This window comes from Eleutherodactylus coqui, chromosome 1 (genome assembly GCF_035609145.1).
Source record: "Eleutherodactylus coqui strain aEleCoq1 chromosome 1, aEleCoq1.hap1, whole genome shotgun sequence".
NCBI lineage: Eukaryota > Metazoa > Chordata > Amphibia > Anura > Eleutherodactylidae > Eleutherodactylus > Eleutherodactylus coqui.
The window spans coordinates 13,525,458-13,532,554 of record NC_089837.1 but is presented as its reverse complement, the minus strand read 5'-3'; the positions used below and the strand labels follow the sequence as shown (position 1 = coordinate 13,532,554).

Genomic DNA, 7,097 nt, shown 5'->3' with positions numbered 1-7,097 from the left:
GTAATTATGGTTTCCATCCTCGATTTGCACTCTCTACTCCTCCTGTTTCGAACACTCCACCCGCTAATACCGCTATTGATGAACTGTGCACAGTTTGGGCCCAGGTTCATAAGAACCTTCAGGGTTCCCAGGAGAAGGTACTTAGGCAGTCTAATAAGAAACGCACTATCACTGCACCTTTTCTGGTTGGGGAGCAAGTTTTATTGTTTTCTAAGAATTTGAGACTGAAGGTTCCGTCTTTAAAACTTGCACCGCGGTTTATTGGTCCTTTTTCTATTTCGCAGGTTATTAACCCGCTGGTTTATAGATTGTCTCTTCCTGGCTCTTGGAAGATTCATAATGTTTTTCATAAAAGCTTGCTAAAAAGATATGTGACTCCAGTTTTGCCCACCCATGACCCGCCCTCTCCTACACTGGTGCAAGGAGAATTTGAATTTGAGTTGGAAAGTATTGTTGACTCCAGGTGGGTTCGGGGCTCTATACAGTATCTGGTCCACTGGAGAGGGTTTGGCCCTGATGGACGGACGTGGGTTCCTGCCAGAGATGTTCATGCCCCACGTCTGGTCCGATTATTCCACAGGGCCTTCCCTCTTAAGCCTGCTCCGGGTCTTGGGGGTCCAGTGTCCCCCCGTAGAAGGGGGGGGGGGGTACTGTTAGGACTAGCAGCATCTGCACTTGCTGCTGCATGTCTGGGATCTGCACTCGCTGCCTTTTGCCTAGGTCTGGCTGCTGGCAGGCTCCCCGCCCCAATCAGCTGCTGGGGCGGGAGTTCTGACAGCATTTAAACGTGCCTGTTTCTCTCTAGCATTGCCAGTGTATGTTTGTCTCCAGGCTACACCCGCGTTATCCTTACCTGACTTCCCGTTGTGACCCTCTGCTTTGGAACCTGACTTTGACTTCGCCTGATCCCTTGTACCGCATATTCTCCTGTTGCCGACCCGGACTTTCTGACTTGCCTCTGTGTCTGTTTGTCTCGGTATTTGTTTGTAAGTCTGACTTTCTGCCCTGCTTCCCTAGTGAGTATAGGGACCGCCGCCCAGTTGTCGCCCTGGGGCTTAGCCCAGGGGGGCAAGTAGGTAGGGACAGGGGTTATGGGTAGCTTTTAGGGACTTCCAGTACCCGGACCTCAGTACCCTGACAGTAACTCTCATCATAGGTAAGTCTAAGACTTTGCTTAAAAGAAACATTTAAAACTTCACATTTTTCAAATAGAAAACAAATAATGGTATTAAGTGGTGAGGGCCTCTTTGTCACCCCCAGGAGACAGTATGAACAGGTTACTTGGCTGGCCGATTCGAGAACACGCCACATAGAACTGGCCATGAGAGAAACAGCCCTGTCTCACATCTATACCTGCCTTTGTTAGTGACTGCCCCTGTGACTTGTTAATAGTCATGGCGAAACATAATTTAATGGGAAATTGAAGCTGCTTAAATTCAAAAATGTAGTCTGAAGGGATTATAGGTATCCGTGGAATAAACACAGTTTCACCTTCACCGCAGCCTGTGAACACAGTCGCCTCAATAACATTCGGCCGCAGTGTCTTTATTTGCAGCCTTGTTCCATTACAGTTTTGGAGGGTTCAAATTCCGTAACAACATTATGGCTGCTCTGACTTTGAGAGTTAAGCGGTGAGCTGGCGGCTGCAGTGTATTAAAAAACTCAACAGGATAGTTGACAGCATCATCACTGTTCAGAACTGAGTCAATCGACTTGTAAACAGTCTCACTTCCACCAAGACGTTCTAACAAACAATGATTTAACGCAGAGGCAGAAGCGTTTGTAGGCGTTAACAATGCTCTTTCTCGTAGCCAAGAGGCAGGTTTCTGTCTGAGGTGTTTAATGTCAGGATATAGTTCTGCTATGAGACTGTCTACAGAGTCGACAGTAGTACACAGGTTTGGTGGGATCTTAAGGATGCTATGGATGTTGTTAAGCTCTCCACTGCCTATTTTTAACAGAAGATGAGCAAATTCGCCGGCATTGATGTCACCCCTCAGATGAACCCTTATATTTGTAGAAAGAGATAATTTTTCTACTTTTGGTCAAAGGAAGGAACTCTTGAGGCAAGCATTGACCTCATCAGCACGAGTACCTTGGGGCATGACAGGTAAAGTTTGCCTGAAGTCTCCTGAGAACAACACTGTGACCCCTGCCATAAGTTTGTTGCTGTTACGGAGATCTCGAAGAGTGCGGTCAACTGCCTCTATTCCAGCTTTATGCGACATTGTACATTCATCCCACACTATAAGTTTACAGTCTTGGAGTAGTGATGCAAGGTCACTCTGCTTCGAAATGCTGCAGACTGGGGCTTCAACTCGATTTAAATTTAATGGCAGCTTGAAGGTGGCGTGTGATGTTTTTCCTCCCTGTAGTAGTGTAGCAGCAATGCCTGAGGATGCTACAGCGATTGCAATGTTTTTTGTGCTCCTTACTTTGGCCAACAACAAATTTATCAAATAGGTTTTTCCAGTTCCTCCTGATGCATCCAAAAAGAAGACTTTGTTTGAATTAGACTCAACACTTTGTAGTACTTTATGGTAGACAATCTTTTGGTCATCAGTAAGGCATGCTTCATGTTTTGTCACTGTATCTATCAGTATTGCAACATCGTAATTAATTTGCTTCAGATATTCTCGGTTTTCCAAAATGTCATCACTTCGTATTGATTCTGGTAAGCTATACTCCTGTAAGGTTTGGCCTCCCAAAGACAGAATGATGTCTTCCAGCAAAATCAAGGTCTTGTTATAAATATGATCTTTATTTTGTATGTTTATTTCTTGATTATGTCTCTGCACTTGCCTCAAGATATCCTCAAAGAAATTGTCTTTGTGAGTCTCCCACAACAGCAATGGCTCAGACACCTGACAAAAGACCACCATGATGGCAAACAATTCCCTCAACCTAACTGTTGAATCAGACAAAGCTGCTTCTTCCAATGTTTTGTTCCAATGACTGTCATCCTCAGGTAAGCCGAGTGACTTACATGCTGACTGGAATGTTAGATGCAGCACACCGTCAACAGTTTTTAGATGACTGAAAGATGTGGGGCCCCGAACCTCATGCAGCAGCAGTCGCAAATGGTAACATTCAGAGTTATTTGGATGCACTGTATAAACTCTACCAAGAACTGTGTCTTTTTTCACTCCTGGATATCCGATAACACATGTTCCTTGTTCTCTTTGAACAAATCTATCTTTTTTCCATAAATAGAATGAAGGAACTTTGTGGTATAGGAGGGTTCTTGCAAAGCCATCAACCTTACACAGTTCAAAAAATCCTATAAGAGTAGTTTTTGAAGGGGTGTTAATTTTGTCTATTGCATTATCTGCAGTGAAATTAGACTCTTTGTCCAGATGAACCGCAAGGTGCATTACAGAAAGGAATATTTCATTGAATGGAAAAGAGAAAATACGCCAAATGGCTTCAGAACTGCTAATATATCAACCTGTCTGGTATATGTTTATTTCATCACATTCATTCTCCACTGTGAACGTTGCCTGAGCACTACCTTTATTCACATACTTGCAAATATATTTAATGGATTTGACAGAATTGCAGTACTCAACATTGATGTGCGCATTAAAGGTGCGGAGAAGAACAGGATTAAAAGGAACTACCGAGCTGTTATCAAGTACCCAAGTCCTTTGAGCCTTCTTAATAGTTACTGTAAACCCACCCTCACTTGGCGATCTTCTTCTGTACTTCGGATACCCATCATCACCAGTCTGGGTCTCACTGGGGAATGGTTTTGGGTAACTCTTGGAGCACTTGCCATCCTTTATGCACTGGGAATGTGTGTTGAAGTTTCCACATGGCCCATGTATCATATTACGTTTAACAATGTTGTACAGAATAGGATCTTCTTTTGGATTTGGTATCTCTGCACAAATTATATTGTCAATCCTGTCTGGTGTAATTGCATTTTCAAGCCATAACAAAATATGAATGTGAGAGAGACCACGTTTCTGCCATTCGACAGAATACATGTAACATCTGGGCTTTCCAAAAAGACTCCCTTTGGGTAACAAACTCATGATCTTTTTAACTTGAAGATGGAAAACTCGACTTGTGATGTCATGACGATGCTGGGGTTTCTGCCTGGGAGTAGAGCTTCTGTAATTTCTGTCCATTTTGGGTCACACGTAAAGGTAATGAATAAGTCTGGACGGCCATAGTGACACACATAGGTCATCGCATCCTGGGTACGTATGTGCATGTACTGTGGTCCTCCTGTGAATGACGATGGCAAGATAACAGCCTGGCCCAACTGTCTGATGTCTGCATCATTTTTATCAATGGCGTCTTTGAGGTGAATGTAACTTTCTGCTCTCAATGTTTTCTGGTTATTTCGGATGAAATTTAACCTCTCTGTTTCTATTTTTGCATACATGTCCACCAAAAACTGGCTAAGCAAAGATCTACAGTGGAATATGTGATTTTGTTAATTTTGTCTTATTAGACGATACACATAAAAATTCAAAGCTGAGATTGTTTTGTTACGTGGCTGTTTCGTGGTAGGATGTACCTGAGGCAGAGATATGGAATAGCCATCTTCTCCATAGCAAAACCTAATTGGGTACTGTAAAGCATCATATGATCGATGAATTTCGCTGATTCTATGAAGTTTGCTGTCTGTAGCTTGTAACACAATATCCCTTTTTTCAAATGCTTGGCCTACTATGACAACTGCAACTTCATTGACTGTAGGTTTGTTAAACAGCCCTTATGAGCATTTACAGGATTTCTTTCAGCATGAATGACTATTTGAAACTGATCCTTGTCATCACTGGGTAGACTTTCCACTGCAGATTTAAAGTCTTTAATGTACGGGTTGCAGTCATGAAGCATTCTTTGAAGCTGTCGAATCAAATTAGGATTGAGAACAGATGCATGTTTACATCTTATATTAATTTGTTCTTCTTCATCACCGACAAAATAAATTTGTAAAAACGTATGCTGATGTTCAGGAGATGCCAATAAACTACTTATTTAGTGGTAAACCTGTCCTTGAACTTTGAAGGTAGGCATGAAATTCCCTTCCACAACCTGCTTAGCTCCAAAAGAAGTCATTTGGAACGCACTCTTGTATTTTCGGATTGAATTCAAAAAGTGTTCACTTTCAGGATGTTACCCTATGAAAAGAGAATTAAGAAGTATGGGTAGGTCTGTAAATGGAGGAAGTTGAACTTCACCACTACAACAGCACATTCCAGGAGTCTCATCTTTCCACTTTAGAGCTTCACAGAAAACACAAACAGTTTCCATACCTCCTGTAGTGACAGATTGATCACTGTCATATAAAATATCAGGATTAGAGATGGGCGAGCACACTCATCCGAGCTTGATGCTCGTTCAAGTATTAGGGTACTCGAGATGCTCGTTACTCGAGACAAGCACCACGCGGTACTCGAGTCAATTCCACTTCCTTCCCTGCATGTTTAGCGCCATTTTCTGGCCAATAGAAATGCAGGGAAGGCATTACAACTTCCTCCTGTGACGTGCCAGCCCTATTCCACCCCCCTGCGGTGAGTGGCTGGTGAGATCAAGCGACCGCCAAGTATTTAAACCGGTCCTGCCCGCTGCTCGCCTCAGACACACGCTGGCAGAGATTAGGGAAGGTGCTGCTCCTCATTCAGGGATAGTGTTAGTGTAGGTTCCTGTCTTCAAGAACCCCAACGGTCCTTCTTAGGGCCACATCTGACCATGTGCATTACTGTTGTGGCTGCTGGGAGCAGTTTTGCACCCGCAATTTTTTTTTCATCTCGGGCTGTGCAGGCTATTACAGCTATAGCGTTCTCAATCTGTAGTCAATTATACAGAGTATAGGGGCAGTGCTGGTGAGACAGGGACAGTGGTAGTGTAGAATCCAGTCTACAAGACCCCAACGGGCCTTCTTAGGGCTACCTGTGACCGTGTGCATTTTACTGCGTGGCTGCTGGGAGTTGTAGTGCTTCACTATTGCACAGCTAGGCCTGTTTGCAGCCTTCCGTATCATTTTTTTCTGGCTGCAGTTTGTGTTACATTACCGCTGTCAGCCTCCAACTGTACGCCAATATTTCCATAATTTTTTACACCGCTCTGTGCCTGCCATCAACTTCATGCACAGCGTACGGCGACAGCCACTGATAGAGGGAAAGTCATATACACGCTATATAGCCTGTATTCTTTTTCAAAAATTTTTTAAATAAAAGCTCCTTCTTATGGCTAGCTCTGACCGTCTGAAATTTACTGGGTGTCTGGTAGGAGTTGTAGTGAATCACTATTGCACGGCTAAGCCTGTTTGCAGCTTTATTCTTTGTTTCTGCCTGGAGTTAGCCTTACAATACCGCTGTCAGCCTCCAACTGTACGCCAATAATTCTATAATTATTTACACTGCTCTGTGTCTGCTCTATTCGTAAGACACCATGCTGCGGGATAGGGGTAGGGCTAGAGGACGTGGACGTAGGCAAGGACGCAGAGGTCCAAGTGAGGGTGTGGGCACAGGACGAGATCCTGGTCCAGGGGAATCGCAGCCAGCTGCTGCGGGATTAGTAAAGAGGCAAGTTTCTGGGGTCACCAGCTTCATATCACATTTTTTGGGTCCACGTGGTAGACCTTTATTACAAACAGAGCAGTGTGAGCAGGTCCTGTCGTGAATGGCAGAAAATGCATCCAGCAATGTATCGACCACTCAGTCTTCTACGCCATCCACTGCTGCAACTCTGAATCCTCTTGCTGCTGCTCTTCCTTCCTCCCAGCCTCCTCACTCCATGAAAATGACACATTCTGATGAGCAGACAGACTCCCAGGAACTGTTCTCGGGCCCCTGCCTTGATTGGGAAAAAATGGTTTCTCTCTCAACTGAGGAGTTTGTTGTGACCGATGCCCAACCTTTGGAAAGTTCCCGGTCCGAGTGATGAAAGGGTCCGAGTGATGAGGCTGGGGACTTCCGGCAACTGTCTCAAGAGCTTTCAGTGGGTGAGGAGGATGATGATGATGAGACACAGTTGTCTATCAGTGAGGCAGTAGTAAGGGCAGTAAGTCCGAGGGAGGAGCGCACAGAGGATTCGGAGGAAGAGCCACTGGACGATGAGGTAACTGACCCCACCTGGTT

General features: G+C 44.4%; 1 pseudogene; it reads right to left on the bottom strand.

The window, feature by feature from the left end:
- Positions 1 to 3,443: 3,443 nt before the first annotated feature.
- LOC136622905 (uncharacterized) lies at positions 3,444 to 4,435 on the bottom strand (annotated as a pseudogene).
- Positions 4,436 to 7,097: the final 2,662 nt, after the last annotated feature.